Genomic DNA, 18,949 nt, shown 5'->3' on the forward strand with positions numbered 1-18,949 from the left:
AATCATGTAACAATAAAGAGGTCTTAGCAAAAGTGTGAGCAGAATGGGAGTTAAAAGCAGTTTCCACCCCCTGCACTAATGCTGAGCCACAGAAGAACTTGAATAAATAAATTCCATCTCTATTCCTGGAGAGGAAGAGAAGTATCATGAGAATATACTATTAAATGCCTAGTGAAATTCAAAGACATAGAAAAATATAAATCTCTTTCACATTACAGGGAGACTGATAGCTAGATGATCTCTATTCCAACAGGTTGATCTATAAGCTGTTCTTTCCATGTCATTCTTTTTTCCTTCTTACAGAGTCTGTGTGTGAATCATCACACTCTGGGTGAATCATCAAACTGTATGAATGACTTCCATGACTTCTAACTGGAGAAGAACAATGGCTTTAGTACCCTGATGGAGCCATCTTACCAGCCGTAGATTTTCTCTCAATGTGCAGCCAAGAGTCATGCTTCCTTGTTCAGAGGCTCTGATTGTCTGATTTCGTGGAAGGTTCAGGCTCAGGGACCAATGAGACTCTGAAGAGCAGCAGCTGCAGATTTCCCTGAATCCCGGTCCCAACCAAGGGGAGCAGCCCTTTCCCAGGGCTGGCAGAGCCCCAGGCCCCCGCATTGCCCCTGGCTCTCCACCCTCCATGGCCAGATCCCTGGGCCTGAGCCTGGATGGTGGCAGGAGGCCAAGGCATATAGGAACAAACTTTCCCCCTTTCCACTCTCAGAGGACATCAAGTTGGCACAAGAAGTGCCAAAGTACAAGAGATTGGCTTAATAACTGGGATTTAGTCTCTTCCTTCAAAGTGAAAATAACATGCCTTCAAATTACAACATGTTCCCTTAACAATACTGCACAGATTATTTATGGAACAGTGGTTCCAGCTATGGCACCCAGCTCGGTACCTTCCTTCCAAGTGTCTCACATGCATTAACGCATTGGGACCTGCCACCCAGGGAGTTGTTGTTGTTTAGTCACTAAGCTGTGTCCAACTCTTTGTGACCTCATGGACTCTAGCCCGCCAGGCTCCTCTGTCCATGGGATTTCCCAGGCAAGGGTACTGGAGTGGGCTGCCATTTTCTTCTCCAGGGGATCTTCCCAACCCAGGGATCAAACCCACGTCTCCTGCATTGGCAGGTGGATTCTTTACCGCTGACCCAGCAGAAAAGTTCCCCTCTCCCAGGAATCGATGGCACTAATATTCTGAGCCCTCTTTTAAGCCATGAATCACTCCACTGGTCGTGACTTTCTTCCAGTCACAGAGCTAATTACTCTCAGTGCCACGACTTAAAGTCAGTTTCCTTACCCTTAGAATTCTACCACCTTAATTGAGAGGAACGCAACATAGCACTTTTGAAAGAATGGTTTATTTTTTTCTGATTACATAAGTAATTTATATTCATCAAAAGAAAACTACAAAAAGTAAGGAAAAAAAGAAAGAAAATTGGAAAAACATTAGGAAGCACCAGGAAACAAAGAAAAATCACCCACACTCCCTGTCACACACGACGGCTGCTTTTAACATTTGGTTGTTTGTGTAATCTCATACGTCCATTTTCCTTTAAAAATGGTTTCATATTGTGCACACTGGTTTCTTTGGAAGTTTCTTTCATTTTGTTCCCAATTATTTAGGTAATACATGCTGATTATAGAAAAACCAAAAATCACAATCATAAAGAACATCAAAACCATCCCGTAATCCCACCCACCAAGAAGTAACCATTAAAAAGCAACTTCATTGAATTTGACATTTAGAAAGCCCATAACCTTGCAACATGCCCCTAAGGCAAGAGTAAGATGTTTTCGGGAAAATGAAGAAACTAATACTTTGCCATTATCCTGATTTAGAAACGAGGCTGATTTGTCTAGAATGAATGCCTCTGCATTTCAGTCTCCTTGTTTGTATATATAAGTAAGAGTTTCCAATTAACTTCACAAGAATATCTTCAGGATCAATACTAAAACATTGGTTGAGAATTTTGAGTGTTCTGAAAGAAATCTACACTCTCCAGGCCATGAGTCACACTCATTCAGTTGGAGGTCCTCCTGCCAGGCCAGGCCACACAGAATTGGGGCCACATGAAAACAGAATAAGGTGGTTTGGCTGGAGATCACCCTTCAGTTTTATCTGGGCCAGGGAATGGAAGGAGCTGACAAAGCAGAGCAGGATGTGCAAGATCACTGTTCCTCGTGCAGTCAAAACCATCCAAGTCACGTCCATGTGCAGGTGCTAAAGGCTTTGGGAGGGAGACAGCTCTCTTTTCCAGGGCATTTATATTGACTTTTCTCTGAAATCTTCTTATTTTGTTGCTATCACTCTAAATTGCCTTAAAAATAGGCATCAGCATGGGGAAGAGTGCAGCGTCTGACTTACATTTTTCCTAGGGATATGGCTGTGCCAACAAGAATTGAGTCGACACAGTGGCTTAACCAGTCAACTGGCAGCACTGAGACTGGAAGAGGAAAGTGTTTCGATGCTACAGAACAGGAAGTCTCAATGGTAACTTACAAGACAGATGGGTTTTTTTATTATGGTTGCACAGAGGCCCCTAGAAGCAAGCACTCAGGTATGTGCTAGCTTGCTAAAATAAAACAGAACCAATCAAACTGATGAAAACCTTAATCATACTCCCGATGTGTACCAACCCACTGCTGTCTCATGTTATCCCCAGGCCATGTGCTCCTCAAGGCCTGCTCCTTCTCCGGCAATCCTTGTGGATATAGCGAATGGCACCACTATTTACCCAATTGTCCCCAGTCCAAATTCCTCAGCATCACTCTTGAGCATTCCCCCATCCTCATTCCCCAAATCTAATTACCAAGTCTTATGATTCTGCTTTCTAAATATGTCTCAATCCTCCACTTTTTTTTCCATCCCCAGTTTGTCCGAGCTACAGTCATCTGTTACCTGGCCCACTGCTATCGACCCCTCACTGGGGTCCTAATTCCATTCTTGTCAACCCCCAGCCACAGCAATCCTTTGAAAACACAAATCTGACAGTGTTCCTCTTCTACCAAGAACCCTCTAGTGCTTCTCCACAGTTGTTTTAATCAAAGAAAAATTTCCATGCAGTAAAAATCACTCCCTGGAGTATATGATTATGGGGATTTTCACAGAGTGGTACAACCACCACAGCATTCAAAATATAGAACAGTTCTTTTGAGTAATTACAAATAAAACTGTTATAAAAACTCACATCGAGTCTTCTGTGTGAAAATAAGTTTTCATTTCACTTGGATGAGGTGTTTCTGGATTGTATGGTAAATGTATATTTATCTTCATAAGTAACTGTGAAGCTATTTTTCAAAGTGGCTGCACCACTTGCATCCCTATGCTGGTGGGATAAAGTCCAGACTCCACTTTAGATCTTCAGAGTCCTCTACCCCAGCTCCTCCCTGCCTCTCCATCCACAGCTCTCTCTATTACAGCCCCCCTTCCCATGTTTTATCACCCAATCTCACTCAAACTTCTTTCCTTATTGTGATAAACTCTTACTAATCTCCAGGAATTCTTATATGCTCAGTCTTTTGCCCAAGATAACTGTGCATCCATCTTTACCTGAAGAACTTTTTAATCTGACCGACTTGCTGGTTTAAACATCACCTCTGCCAGGAAGCTTTCCCTGAATCTCAATTAGGATCCCCCATGTATGGATATTTCCTTCATTCACTCACTCAACAAAGGTTTGATGGATAATAACCAGGATCTAAGTTCTGTTCCAGGCACAGAGGAGAAATCAGTGAATAAAATAAATTTAAGTCCAGACTTCCTTGGAGCTGGGAGATTAGAACATTGGGTGACAGCCAGCGCTATAAAAACCTAGAGCAGAACACGTGGGGTTGCTATTTTAGACAGGACAGTCGGAGGACACCTCTGAGCAGAGAACATCTCTGGGAGAAGAAGTGTGAGTGAAATAAAGAGGGAGCTTCTGAAAATAGCTGGGGAAAGATCACTCCAGGCAGAGTAAACAGCAAGGACCAAGATGTTAAGATAAGGACTTTCCTGGTGGTCCAGTGGTTAAGACTCCATGCTCCCAATGAAGGGGGCATGGGCTCCATTCCTGGTCTGGGAACTAAGATCCCGAATGCTCCAAGACATAGCAAGGAAAAGAAAAAAAAAATTAAGTTAAGCAGAGACATTACTTTGTCAACAAAGGTCCATCTAGTCAAGGCTACTGTTTTTCCAGTAGTCATGTATGGATGTGAGAGTTGGACCATAAAGAAAGCTGAGCACCAAATAATTGATGCTTTCAAACTATGATGTTGGAGAAGACTCTTGAGAGTCCCTTGGACTGCAAGGATATCCAACCAGTCCATCCTAAAGGAGATCAGTCCTGGGTGTTCACAGGAAGGACTGATGTTGAAGCTGAAACTCCAATACTTTGGCCACCTGATGAGAAGAGTTGACTCATTTGAAGAAACCCTGATGCTGAGAAAAATTGAGGGCAGGAGGAGAAGGGGATGACAGAGGATGAGACGGCTGGATGGCATCACCGACTCAATGGACATGGGTTTGGGTAGACTCCGGCAGTTGGTGATGGACAGGCCTGGCGTGCTGCAGTTCATGGGGTCACAAAGAATCGGACACAACTGAGCAACTGAACTGAACTGAACTGAAGACAGAAAAGAGGTTGGCATGAGAGGCTGACAGGTTCAGGAAGCAGCCTGGAGACCCTTGATGGGAACCTAGAAAGGTAGGGAAGAGGTGAGGAAGATGGGGCTACATCTCGGGGTGTTTGCATAATGCCCTGCACTCCATGCAAGCATCCGCCACCCTGCACTGTTACTCCCTCTGAAGTTCCCTTCTCCTCTCAACCATGTGCTCTTTGAGGCCAGGGGTGGTGTTTGCTCTCTTCGTTACTTGTTGCAAGCTCTTACACTGTGACTCCTGCATGGTAGGTTCTTTTTTAAATTTTTTTGAAATATAGTTGGTTTACAGTGTTGTGTTAATTTCTTCTATGCAGCAAAGTGACTCAGTTATACATAGATAAAGCTTCTTCCATTATGGTTTACCACAGGATAATTAATATATTTCCCTGTGCTATATGGCAGGACCTTATTGTTTATCCATCCTATATATAGTAGTTTGCATCTGCTGATCCCAAACTCATAATCCTTCCCTTCCCTACCCCCTCACTTAGCAACCACAAGTCTGTTCTCTATGTCTGTGAGTCTGTTTCTGTTTTGTAGATATATTTATTTGTATCATATTTCAGATTCCACACATAAGTGGTAGGTTCTTAAAAAATATTCAAATGAATGAATGAGTAGTTGGACTACTTCAGCAGCACAAAGTCTTTTGATTGAATGACAAATTCTCGAGAAGATGGCATGAGCCCGTATTACCAGCAGAGAAAAGGAGGCTCAGTTTACTGAAATGACTTTCCCAGAGGCAGAGGTGAGTAACGTGGCTGGAATTCAGCTTCCTTGTGATTGTAGCTCCCTCTCACAACGTCTGCACTGTCTTCCCTGAACCAAGAAGTAACAAACTCTCATAGCCAAATATTGTTCTGCCCATTCTCATTCTCTACATGTGCTGACCTTGAATCTGAAAGAATATCTCTGGACCATTTCTTAGAGGTAGCATAGCAGGTCTTTTTTTTTTTTTTAAAGCAGTCCAGGAGCTCGAAAATGTTTCCTTTCTTTTCTTTTTTTTTTTTTTTTTTTTTGACCCACTGAATGATTTAAAAAAACTGGGACACATGATCTTCAAAAAACAAAATTTCTTGTTTATTTTGAAGAAGTCTGAAGCTATGGCAGTGCTGGCTCTGTAATGTCCATGGAAAAACCCATCAGACTGAGGAGGGACTGTCCCTTTATGCAGAAGTGCATCTCCACTTTGCCACAGCCCTCAATACTCTTTGGTGCCTTGTGTTTGGTCCATTTCAAAAGTTTCGGTTACTTGCTTGGACAAAATGTGACAAAATGTGGTTTCATGGCCCGTAGTACATGCTGCAAAGCTTCAACACTTTGGCCACCTGATGCAAAGTGCCAACTCCTTGGAAAAAACTATGCTGGCAAGTATTGAGGACAGAAGGAGAAGGGGGCGGCAGAGGATGAGATAGTTAGATAGCATCACCGACTCAATGGACATGAGTTTCAGCAAACTCTAGGAGATAGTGGAGGACAGGGAAGCCTGGCGTGCTGCAGTCCATGGGGTCGCAGAGAGTCGGACATGACTGAGAGACTGAACAACAGCAAAGCTGTCGGGTCCCACGGTGGAGGGGGTTGAGAACCAGGGCCAGTCCTCTGCGTATTCTATTTCTCTTTCCAGCTCATGTAGGTGGCTGAGTTCAGAATAGGATGACTAGGTAGAATAGGCTAAAAATCAGGAAGTCAGAAAAGAAAGGTGATGCCCCAAAGAGCTGCATGCAGCAGAAGATATTATGAGAAGGCTGCAGGGGAGTCCACATCCCTCCATCCAGCTCAGGGCGCCGGCCTTCAGGTCTTACCTGTCGATAAGCCCACGTGGTTTACAATGCCAGCTGACAGAGCCCCTGCTTCCCCCTTGACTATATAACTCAGTGCTCCAGCTGCTGTACACTGTCTAGATTACTGTTCTATCAAAGACATCAAAGCATATCAAGCAGATCTGACTCAAGTCATGGGCTGGTTTGGGAGAACTCCAGAAGAGAGCTGGAAGGAATTTTCCATGCCAAGTTATGTAATCCAGGGTCTACCACAAATCCTGGCACACAGTTACTGAATAAATACTTGAAGATGAATGAACCTCGTGCGAGTTACTTTTCCTCCCACTTCATCTATAAAGTGAGGGCTTTTCATTTAGCTACTCTTTAAGATGTTGTAGAGCTCAGACATCCTGTGGTTCCATGGATTTCTAAGTAGTTATAGGCAAAGTGGAGGTCAGCAATAAATACCAGGGTCTCATCCATTTCCTGGGCAGAGTAGAACAGATTTTATTGATGGCAGAAAAAGAATTAGGAAGGCTCTGACTTTCCACTGCTGAGCTGAGATAATGCCATTAGTCACAGTTGTGTTTCTCAGCCTTGGTGTCAGAGCGCGTCGATCCAGAGTTTACACTCTGCATATGAGTGAGGTTTACTGGTTAAAAATGAATTCATCAGAAATTTGCCTCCAGGACTCGAGACATGTGGCTGGAATGGGTGTGATATACAGATGAAGCCAGCCTGCACAGGCTGGCCAGGTGGCTGGGGAAGCCCGGCTGCTAGAATTTAAAGAGCCCTCCCGGGCCTCTTGCTGGATGATTTTCTTCTGCTAGCCTCCTTCAGTGCCTAAATTCCCACCATCGGTCACACCTTTGAGTTAAGGCCCTGAAAGATGGAGTCCAGAAGCTCCAATATGCGAAGAGGGATTTTAAACCAAAACGTTTGCATTCATTACATTCATTACCACTTTGGAAGAGTAATTTTCTCCAACAAAAATGATGATATTTGCCATCTATTATTGAGCACTGATCCTGTCCCAAGCCCTTTACACATGATGAATGCTTCTTATTTTCATCCACACAACCCCCACTGTGACAAGTACTATATTTAGCCCTGTTTATAGGCTTGGCAAGAGCCAGAGGTCATACAGGCCTAAGTGGAGTCAAAACCGGATTCCAGATTCTCTGTCTCAGGACAGAACTGACAGACAGCGCGGTGCACAATCTCAAGGCACAGCTGGGTTCACGTTTCCACACGCGTCCCCTTGTACAGCCATCACTCAGACTGAGACAGAGAACATTCCGAGCATCCCAGGAGGCTCTTCTCCTGGGGCGTCCCCTCACCCAGGGAGGTGGTGGCCCAGGCACACTCACGTGGAGGGAAATGATCCAAAAAAAAAAAAAGAATACTGGGAGGGGGCAGGGTACTGAGGTAGCAGGAGGGAGCTGTCCGTGGGGAGAGGTGAGGGCTTGTCCCCAGGTGGCCCCTGAGCACACCCCGCTACTGCCTGTCGGCTGGGACAGCATCCTCAGAGCCTGAGGACCTAAGCGTGCAGAGATTATCGCGGAGTGCAGGTCCTGCATGTCAAGCAGTGCTGGTCTCTCCCACTGCCGGGAATCCCAGTCTCTAACAAGAAACAGAATGCTGACAAGTGGAAAGGAGATGTGTTTGCTGGCACGGAGTCCACGGGGTGGGAAGACGGGCCAATGCAGGGCTCCCACAGGAAGTTTCAAACCCACTTTATAATTCTTAGTTGAGCTATCATCAACTCTTCCCAGACCCAAGGCTGTGTTTTCACTTTGCCGTGTTTAAATCCAGCTTCTCCCTCCTATTTTCTTTCTGTCTGCCCTGCAGATCAGGATGCTAGTTTGGAATCGTATAACCTCCTCAGGCTTCTGCACAGCCCTGATTGCATCCTCTATGAGACAGCTCTTCTGCCAGCTGTCAAGTGTTGATCGGCAGCTTGTATTTGATTATCCTTATCAGTTCTTTAACAATGCATCACCCTATCTCCAGATCTGAAGTCCTAAATAGTTGGCAGGCATTAGAAGACACACCTCAGGGAAACCTGGTAACTTAAACTGCAACTGAAGATAAAGAGCTGTATATGTAGGTTTTTGCTGATGGAAAATGAGGAATGAAATTTCGCAGAAGGAGGGAAGGCTGAAGAAAGAGGGAAGGCAAGATAGCGGAAGGGAGACTGAAGAGCGGTAGGAGAGAGGGAGAAGGAAAAGGGAGAAGAAGAATGAAATAAAGAGCCTGAGAGGGAGAAGGATGAAGGCGATAGTGAGAAGGTATGGAGGGAGGACACAGAAAGGGAAATATTGAGAACAAGTGCAGGAGGGAGAAGGCAGATGGAGTTCAGACTTTCAGAAGATAGGAGAGGAGTCTGTAACAAGACTCCTCTTGTTATTTTTGTTAATTGTCTACAATAACTGAGTAGCTGAACACTACCAGGCATCTAAGTCAATGGATGCTTATAGAAAATTAGATGCCAAACATTGCAAATATTAAATATTCTGCCCTGTGATGTCCCTAAATGCACTCACACTTAACAGATAATGGGGTCATTATGTAGATAGATCAGGAAATACATTTGGCCCTTGTCAGCCACGTCCCATTTTACATAGCTAAGAGATTATAAAAGATGGGAGAGAGAGAGGCAAATAGAAACAGTGGGGCTCTTCTTTACAAATTCAGTTGGAGAGATTTCTTCAGCTCTAACCAGCCATGCTACACCTGGACATGCTGCGTTTCCAGAACATTCCATTAAAGGAATCTGGGAAGAATGTAACGCATCTTGAAAAAATTTCTATCTAAGTCATTTAAAATTTTTGTGTCATGTTTATAGGGAGTCAGGTGTTATTTCCTCAGTCATGTCCAACTCTTTGCAATCCCATGGACTGTAGCCCCCTAAGTTCCTCTGTCCATGAAATTTTCCAGGCAAGGATACTAGAATGGATAACCATTCCCTTCTCCAGGGGATCTTCCTGACCCAGGGATCGAACCCCAATCTGCCACATTATGGACAGATTCTTCACTGTTGGAGCCACCAGGGAAGCCCTATAGGGAGAAAGTGAAAGTGAAAGTGAAAGTCGCTCGTGTCCAACTCTTTGCGACCCCATGGACTATGCAGTCCTTGGAATTCTCCAGGCCAGAATACTGGAGTGGGTAGCCTTTCCATTCTCCAGCATATCTTCCTGACCCAGGAATCGAACCAGGGTCTCCTGCACAAGAGGCAGATTCTTTGCAGCTGAGCTACCAGGGAAGCCCCAATAGGGAGTAAACTCTCTGTTAGAACTGAGCTCCCCAGAATGGTGCATCCCTCCCCTTCTCCTCCATGAGTTCTACAGGACCCAACTTTTCTTGCATGAGTTTACCATCAAAGTTACAGAAGGCTTCAGAGATCTGTCAAATGCTTGGTCTGTTTGGTTGTTTTGGGGGCAACAAAACATTTTATATTTTAGCATTCATTTACCATTCAATAATGTCCCTTGTTAGTTAAAAGATTCCTGCAGTTCAGAAAGTTAAAATTCTACCAATAAAGAAATTCATTTTGAAGCACATAAAAATAATGGTTCAAATGGATAATGATACTCTACTTGCATTTGTCCTACATGTGTAAGTATAGTGCTAATATCATATAAAAAATAAAATTCTGAACCTAGTTATCTAAATTTAAATCTTAGAAAATCTGTTTATAGAAGGCATCTTAGTGAACTAGAAACACTAGAAATTAGATGCCTTTAGTTTCAGTCCTAAAAGCATGTAACTTCCTCATCCACTGAATGAGTGTTATTCTTTGGGTAATTCACATATTTATTTACTCATTATTCATTCCAGAAATATTTTGTTGAACTTAGTATGTGCCAGAATCCACTAATATCTGAAGACGTGGCGAGGAAAGGCTCATTCCTGTCATCCATACTTCCTCATAAAATGTAACTACCTACCTAATTATTTCAAAACTTACTTATGTAATATCTGTCTCTCACATTAAACTATTAACCTTACAAGAGAAATGACTGTGCTATCGTTCACCTTTCTCTCTTCCATCACTAACCCAAAACTTGGCACATCGTATTTACTCAGAGGGCTTCTCTAGTGGCTCAGTGGTAAAAAACCATCTGCAAATGCAGGACATTTGCGTTTGATCCCTGGGTCATGAGGATCCCCTAAAGAAGGAAATGGCAACCCACTCCAGTAGTCTTGCCAGGAAATGCTAGGGACAGAGGAGACTGGAGAACTACAGTCCATGGGGCCGAGAACTAAACGACATTTACTCAGAGAATATTCATCCAATGTATGCATTTATCATAAGTTGACATTTAAATAGCACTTAAATCCATTATCTCATTTAATCTTGATAACAACCCTGTGAGGTAGGTCCTCTTCTCCCCATTTGACTGTGAGGGAAACTGAGAAAAAGAGAAGTGAAGAGACTTGTCACAGGTCACATAGCATAACTGAAATTTAAATCCAGGCAGTGGTCTGGTGCTAGAATCTGTGTAAGGATACACTATACTCTACTGTCTATGAATGTATCAGTGAATAAATGAATTCATGAATGAATGAATGGATTTAAGTGGTTTACAGGCTCTGGACTTTAAGATCATCAATTGTTACATGAAGACTTTGGACTTTTCCACCCGAAGTTTAGTATAAGTTCTTTTAACAATTTTCAGATTATCATCAAGCACCCTCCATTTATTATTGAAAATGGACTATCTGGTGTTCAGGAATGCCTGGGACTAGTGGCCTGTATACACTCTGCTATGCTTTTGCGTTTCTACTTGAGCTGTATCATTCCCAAACCTGTTTGTGCCTTTTGTACTTACTCTAAGCACATAATTGAATTAAAAATTATGTAAATGCATAGAATATAACTGGAAAAAGAAGTAAAGCTGTTGTTTCTATGAAAACTATACTGACATAGATATGCAAGGATGAGTCCTATCTGTATGTCTGAAATTTTTTGAAATAAACATTGAATTTATTTTCACGATTTCAGCATTTTATTTTAATGCTGAAAAGGCAAGTTAAAAGCTTTGGAAATTTTTTAAATGCAAGAAGTTTCAAGAATTGTAAAACATCCTGAAGGACTTTTCACTCAGATCCCTTTGCCTGTGGCTTTCAGTTCAGTTCAGTTGCTCAGTTGTGTCCGACTGTTTGTGACACCATGGACTGCAGCATGCCAGGCTTCCCTGTCCATCACCAACTCCCAGAGCTTGCCCAAACTTATATCCTGAGACTAGTGGCCTGTATACTCTTTGCTATGCTTTTGCGTTTCTGTTCCCTCCATTTGAGTTGTATCATTCCCAAACCTGTTTGTGCCTTTTGTACTTACTCTAAGTACATAATTGAATTAAAAATTATCAAGTTGGTGATGCCATTCAACCATCTCATCCTCTGTCGTCCCCTTCTCCTCCTGCCTTCAATCTTTCACAGCATCAGGGTTTTTTCCAATAAGTCAGTTCTTCACATCAGATGGCCAAAGTTTTGGAGTTTAAGCTTCAGCATCAGTCCTTCCAATGAATATTCAGGACTGATTTTCTTTAGGAATGACTGGTTTGATCTTCTTGCAGTCCAAGGGACTCTTAAGAGTCTTCTCCATCACCACAGTTCAAAAGCATCAATTCTTCAGTACTCAGCTTTCTTTATGGTTCAACTCTCACATCCATACTTGACTACTGGAAAAACCATACATAGGTTTGATTAGAAGAACCTTTGTCAGTAAAGTAATGTCTCTGCTTTTTAATATGCTGTCTAGGTTTGTAATTGATTTTCTTCCAAGGAGCAAGCCGTCTTTTAATTTCATGGCTGCAGTCAACATCTGCAGTGATTTTGAAACCCAAGAAAGCCTATGGCTTTAGATTCTCACATAGAGAAAGCACTCAGGGACATTAGACTGTAAGGAATCTCAGTCAAGAAACCCATTTTCCTAGATATCCATTTAGACTGACGTTAAAAGGTAAGGGAATGAATGCGCATTTATACATTTTAAGATAAAATGAAGCACTTTGAAATGTGTCCCACAGGGAATAGAAGCTTGTGCCCTCATATAACTCCTTGAGTGTACCTAACTGAACAGCAGATAAGGGAATGGCTTATTCAAAACCCCTCTGTTTTTAATGTGCCTTTGCTAATTGAGCAAGTTGGGTTTTTTTTTTTCCTTCTGTCTTTAATTGCATATCGTCCAAGCTTCATGTAGCCTAGCTAATCTATAACCAGACTTCGTAACCGCCCCTATAGATAAGGTCTTCCACATATGGGTCTCTAGAGTAATGGGGGTGTGTGGTGGGCAGGGGTTTAAGCTGATTTTCAGAAACTGAAGTCAGCTCCTGCCCAGTTCAAACAGGTCAAAACTGGTTGGGTCCACCGACTCCAAAGCTGGGACTGCACGGGTGGCTGATGCGTGACCTTTTGATGCCAAAGAGATAAAAACTCCACCTTCAGGTCATGCTGAGCACCTCCATTTTTGAACATGCATCCTATGAAGACACGCTAAACAATGGTTCACCTTTTTCCCACCTCCAATCCTCTTTCTTGCCTAAGACCACCTGGCTCATGTATCCCATAAGCATATCAAACCCCTCACCTCTGGGGAGGTGGATCTGAGTCTTGCCCTCCTGTCTTCTAGCCTGACTGCCTTGAGGATAAACTCTTGGTTACAAACCTGGCCCTGTCAGCTTTTGGTTTGCCCGGTTCACTAACAACTTTAGGCATGTATGTATCATTCTCTGCTGCTGCTGCTGCTACTAAGTCGCTTCAGTCGTGTCCGACTCTGTGTGACCCCATAGACGGCAGCCCACCAGGCTCCACCGTCCCTGGGATTCTTCAGGCAAGAACACTGGAGGGGGTTGCCAATGCATGAAAGTGAATGCACCTCTCCAATGCATGAAAGTGAAAAGTGAAAGTGAAGTCGCCCGGTCGTGTCCGACTCTTGGCAACCCCATGGACTGCAGTCTACCAGGCTCCTCCGTCCATGGGATTTTCCAGGCAAGAGTATTGGAGTGGGGTGCTATTGCCTTCTCTGATATCATTCTCTAGGATTCCTCTATTCAATCAACATTTGAGTAGGTACACATGGATTGCAAGAAACTTCTTCAAAATCTTGTCTCATCCTGAAGTGTACGTGAAATTTGCAACCCATTCTGTGGTAGACATTAATACTGCTCACAAAATATTTCCAGTTCTTCTGGACACATAGTAGGATTGTACTATCCTGCCCCTCTTTGAAGATAAGTGGGGCTCTATAACATGCTTTGGCTAGTGAGGTATGTGTGGACATGACAAGGGCCATTCCAGATGTCCGTGTGTGTTTTGGGGGGGGGGTGTTCTCACTCGTGTCTGACTCTTTCTGACCCCATGGACTGTAGCTCACCAGGCTCCTCCGTCCATGGAATTCTCCAGGCAAGAATAATGGAGTGGGTTGTAATTCCCTTCTCCAGGGGATCTTCCCAACCCAGGGATCAAACCCGCAGCTCCTGAGCGTCTCCTGCATTGAAGACCGATTCTTTACCACTGAGCCACCGGGAAAGCCCTCTAGATGACTGTGTTAACACCTAATCGTGATTTGCTATAGTTGTCTTTTCCTCCCCTAAGACAACAGGCAAAGTTCTACAGAGAAGCTGCTCCTTCAATCCAGATCCTATAATGAAAAAATGAAACACAGGCCCCAACTGACTGTCATGGATGTGTTCCGTGAATGAGAAATAAGTTTTTTGCTTTAAGTCACCAAGATTGGAAATTGTTTGTTATCAGAGCATAATCTGATCTATCTTGAGTAATGCATATTCCATGATGCATCAGTATTCATTTAAATTTGTAAATAATCCCCCTCCAAATCTACACTGAGCACCGCAGAGAGACACACCACCTTGATTTAGTGACTTTGTGTGCCATCTCCACTTTTTCCCACAGGAGAAGCATACACTCAGAGCCTTTAGGATCCCTTCAAATGCTGCTGTTAGGTCATGCTGTGTTTGAGGAGAGACCAGGCACCCCATGAATGTTGTGCCTATGTCGCTTAACTAAACCAAATAAAATTAAATTAATTTGATTGGAGAGCTGTTATATCTGATTACAGAGCAATTGATTAGATTTCCATAGAGTCAATCTGATTTCATTGTTATTGTTCCAGTTGTCTTAAATGAGGGAATTGGATTGCACAGTGATCCAACTGATTGTTTTGGCAATTGGCCTGCCAAATGTTGGCCATGTAGCCAGCACCACTGTTTGACCCTGGGACAGGGTGTGTAATTAATTCACTTGAATGTTGAATTCAAGCATTTTTTCCTGCAAGCTGCTATGTGTCAAGTACTGTCATATACTGAAAAATATTCATCAGCTGTAAATATTTAAAATGTACAATCTCCCCTGTATACATGCCACACCAAAAGGTCTAAACACTGTACAATGCTGTAAACTTTGACTGGGTCAAGCTTCAATTTTAAATTTTTTGTAGGCCTTTGTTCCCAGTAGGGCTTCATTCCAACATTGCATAAGGATCAAAAATGGATTGTTCTTGCCCCTTAAAAACAACTGATTCTAATTCCATTGATTTAAAATGAAACTACTTATGCAATGCTAGAAGAATAAACTCTAGGCTTCAGGGGACCAGTGACTTGTCTACTCTATACAATACTGAGTGCACCCAAACAATGCCTGAGTTTGCTGTTAACAATATTGGATGACTACATGAATGGATAATTAACTAATGACTGAGAAGTCCCGATATTCCTTTATTTCAGTTATTTTTCAGAAGTGAAGCAATGTAACTTCTGAACATGTGAAGCAATGTAACTTCATGATTAACTGCTTTGGCTTTGCAGTTTGTCGAGTCTGAATTTGATTTCTGATTTTGCTGTTGTTGCAAGTTGCATTTTCCAAAGATGGTCACAATAATACCTCCCACTCCACATAGTCTTTTGCAATATGAACTTGACACTCCCTCATAATGAGGTAGCCAATGTCTCCACTCTATTGAATCTGTGTGAACCTTATGACTGGTTTGAGCAATATAATTTAGCAGAAGTGATGATGCACCAGCTACAGACATAACCCTTAACTGGCTTGGCAGCTTCTGTTTCCTGCCTGTTGGAAGCCAGCCACCAGATAAAAAGCACAATCCTTTGAAACATCAAGGTTCTGATTGAATTCCTGCATGGATAATGAAAACACAAGAAGGAATACATTTTGTGAGAAAATTGGATGGATTCATTATCAAGCATGTAGAATATGCCTTGCCTTTTGGACACATCATTTTAGTAGGGAGTTGGCTGTATAGGTTTGAAACTCAAAAGAGAGATATAAGTTGGAAATATAAATTTGGGAGTCAACAGCAAGTAGACAGTAACTGAAAACATGAACACAACTGAGAGTATCTTTTTATAAAAGCATATAGGAAGAGAAAAGTAAGTGATCCTGGGGCATAAATATGAGGAACAGAATTATTTAAGAAAGGGGCAGGGAAAGAACAACTGAAAAGAGATGAGGAACAGAGGTAAGAAGGGTAGGTGGAAACTCAGGAGAGTTCTGTACCACAGACATGGAAGGGGACTTCAAGGAAGGAGTAGGGATGTCCCAGGTGATCCAGGGACTAAGACTCCACACTCTCAAAGCGGGAGGCCCAGGTTCAACCTCTGGTCAGGAGGTAAGATCTCACGTGCCTTGGGATGACTAAGCCAACACACCATAACCACAGAGCCAACGACACAGCTAGAGAAGAAGCCCATGCACCACAATTACAGGTCCTGTGTGCCGCGACCAAGACCTGACTCAGCCAAATCAATAAATTAATTGAAGTACGTATTTTTTTGAAAAAGTCTTTCTTCTTAAAACAAAAAAAAAAAAACAATATGGAGGAAGTTCCTTGGTGGTTTAGTCGTTAGGATTTGGTGCTTTCGCTTCTGTGCCCGGGTCCAACCCCTGGTAAGAGAATTAAGATCCTACAAGCTGTGAGGTATGGCCAATAAATGAATAGATTAAAAAAATTATTTTTTTATTTAATGTAACAACAAATGATACCAAATTGAAAGTCCACAGACTGACTCCTCATCATCGGGCTTTCCGATGCCACATGCCACATGAAGAGGCCCTGGAGCATCATCGGTATTCAGCCCAAATAAACAGACTCAGTTAAATCGTGAAACACATCAGTTTAAATGAATCTACTCTTTCTGCAAGGAGAGCTAAACATGGAGAAGCAAAGTGGGGAGAAGGAACATTTGAAGGGCGAGCCTGCAGAAACCAGCTCCAGTGACGTGCTACAGGGCTTTGGGCTGTGAAGATGCTAGAGCAACAGATACACTAGTGAGAAAAGAGCAGCCAGACTCAGGCTGGCTTCTGCGGGGCCTCCAAGTACTCCCACAGACAGCTGGGATGGTACTGAATTCAGCAGAGAGTGATTGGTGCATGAAGCTGAGGGACTGTGCTTACTTGTAAAGCGTGGAAGTGATTTCTGACTAATACAAGATTTTTCAGCTACTGTAACTGGTGACAATTTCCAAAAGAGATCCAGAATTTACAAAGTCTTCCCAGTTAATATCTCCCTTCTACAACTTTCTTCCGAGAGAGGAAAAGAAATCAATGATCTCATTTCTCCTTGGGTTAAATCATGGCAAGGCAAGGTTGAAGAATTTCCCAAAGTCCTAAGCAGAAGCAATCTTAAGACTTCCACCAATTGCTAAATAATTCAAAGATGACCTCCCCAATACATAAGTCATCTACAGTTTTTAAAGGACTCTCCCATTTTATGCTTGTGACAACTCTGGAAGGAAAACAAGGCAAGTCACTTCCATTTTACAGATGAGGAAACTCAGACACTAGGGAGTTTGACTTAACCAGTTCCTATCACTAAAAGCAGCAGAGCAAAAGTAGAATTTTCATTTTTTCTCTCCTGGTCTTCTGGTGAATTCTGTCGGTTGAGATGAAGCACAATGTAGCTTGAACTTCCAAAGTTGGGGCTTGCACAATTACTGGGCTTACACAGTTACTGTGCCTGCAAAGTTCATGGAAAATAACCAAGAAACACATTCTGGGATAGCCTGGGACTTCAAGGTCAAGAAAAATATTCAGTGCTGTTTTAACCAAGTTGTTTGACAGCTAATTTGAGTTGCTGAGAACATGATGATATACAAATATAGTACTGCAGTTTGATTATTAGCATTGATTATTAACAAATATTTCTTTGTAAACCAAGTTTTCCCCATCTGGTATGAGGGTGGCCTGGGGGCTCAAGAGAGTGTTCCTAAGAAAATGGCCAATGTGTTTGCTTTCTGTGTGTCCCCTTGAAACTAATGAGACCTCCTCCTCAAAGCTGAAATATAATGCAACGCAACTCTGAAGAACATGCAGTCGTTTTTCACTACTTTCCCCCTTGCCTTTACCAGAGACCAGAGTTTTGGCATCTTTATTGTGTTATTAATTTTAGTTAAGCTGTAAACACAGAGTAAGGAGGTCTTCAATGCTATGCTGACTGACAGTATTTAGACAAGTCCAATTAAGTTTCTTGTGTTTGGAGAATCTGGGGAAGATAAATAAATCACTGAAACTTTCATTATGAAAACCACCACTTGGCCATGGTGGTGCTTCTCCTGGGAAAGCGATGAAGATTTATGGCGGGATGAAGGGGACAGCCAGGAAAGGAGTCCCTGCCAGGAGCAGATTCCCATTGTGGACTGAACTGACTGAAGCATCCAGTTGAACTCAAAGCATGCCCCGGTCCTCTGTCTCCTCTGACCGTCCCCCACTCCCAGCAGTTTTTTTTTTCTTTCTTAGTAACGTTGTGACCTAAAGATACTTCCTTCACTTACATAATCAGTACTGGATGGTGGTGAGGAGGCAGTGGCCAAAGTCAGTCAATTGATAATGCTTTGGCCAACACACTCAAATCCTGCTGTTTGGTCCCCAGGGCCTCCCACCACCCTGTCTGCCCTTAAAGTGTCTGCCTTCCCTGGTGGCCCAATGGTTAAAACTTCATGGTCCCAGTGCAGGCCACCCAGGTTCAATCCCTGATCAGGGAACTAGATCCCATATGCCTCAACTAGAGATTCTGCATGCCAGACCTGGCACAGCCAAAAAAAAGTAGCACCTGTCTTCTCTCAGGACCCCTTTGTACCCCAGGTAGAGCCTTAAGATGAGTGAAACTGAAAGGGGTTTTCTTGTTCTTTAGGAATTCCCACCTGGAGCAGTACCCAACCTTCCACGTCCCTGTTCCTGTTCCCTCCCTGGATTCCAATCTGTGAACAATGCTTATGAAGATCTCAGAGGTCACTGAGAAAATCAAAGAAATCTGCATGCAAACTAATTATTAAATGGCCTTTAGGAATTACTGTTAACTTTGTTTGTTAATGCCATGGTGGTTATCTAATTTTTTAAAACGTATGCAAGTTGGACATACACTTAGAGATAAAATGGCGTAATGTCTGAATTTGCTTTTAAAATAAAGGAGGAAGGGGTAGGTCAGTCAGGATCCTATTAGGAGACAGAATCCATTCCACTTATTGTTAACAGAGAATTTAACAGAAAGAAGTATTAACCAG

General features: G+C 42.8%; 1 long non-coding RNA gene across 1 annotated transcript; it reads left to right on the plus strand.

Annotated features, from left to right (window-relative positions):
• Nucleotides 1-4,822: 4,822 nt before the first annotated feature.
• On the plus strand, nucleotides 4,823-18,676 carry LOC136146363 (uncharacterized). Its single transcript, XR_010658985.1, has 3 exons — nucleotides 4,823-4,892; nucleotides 5,214-5,395; nucleotides 18,580-18,676. It is a non-coding gene; the product is annotated as an uncharacterized lncRNA (long non-coding RNA).
• The last annotated feature ends 273 nt before the right edge of the window (nucleotides 18,677-18,949 follow it).

Source organism: Muntiacus reevesi, chromosome 14 (genome assembly GCF_963930625.1).
Source record: "Muntiacus reevesi chromosome 14, mMunRee1.1, whole genome shotgun sequence".
NCBI classification, from domain to species: domain Eukaryota; kingdom Metazoa; phylum Chordata; class Mammalia; order Artiodactyla; family Cervidae; genus Muntiacus; species Muntiacus reevesi.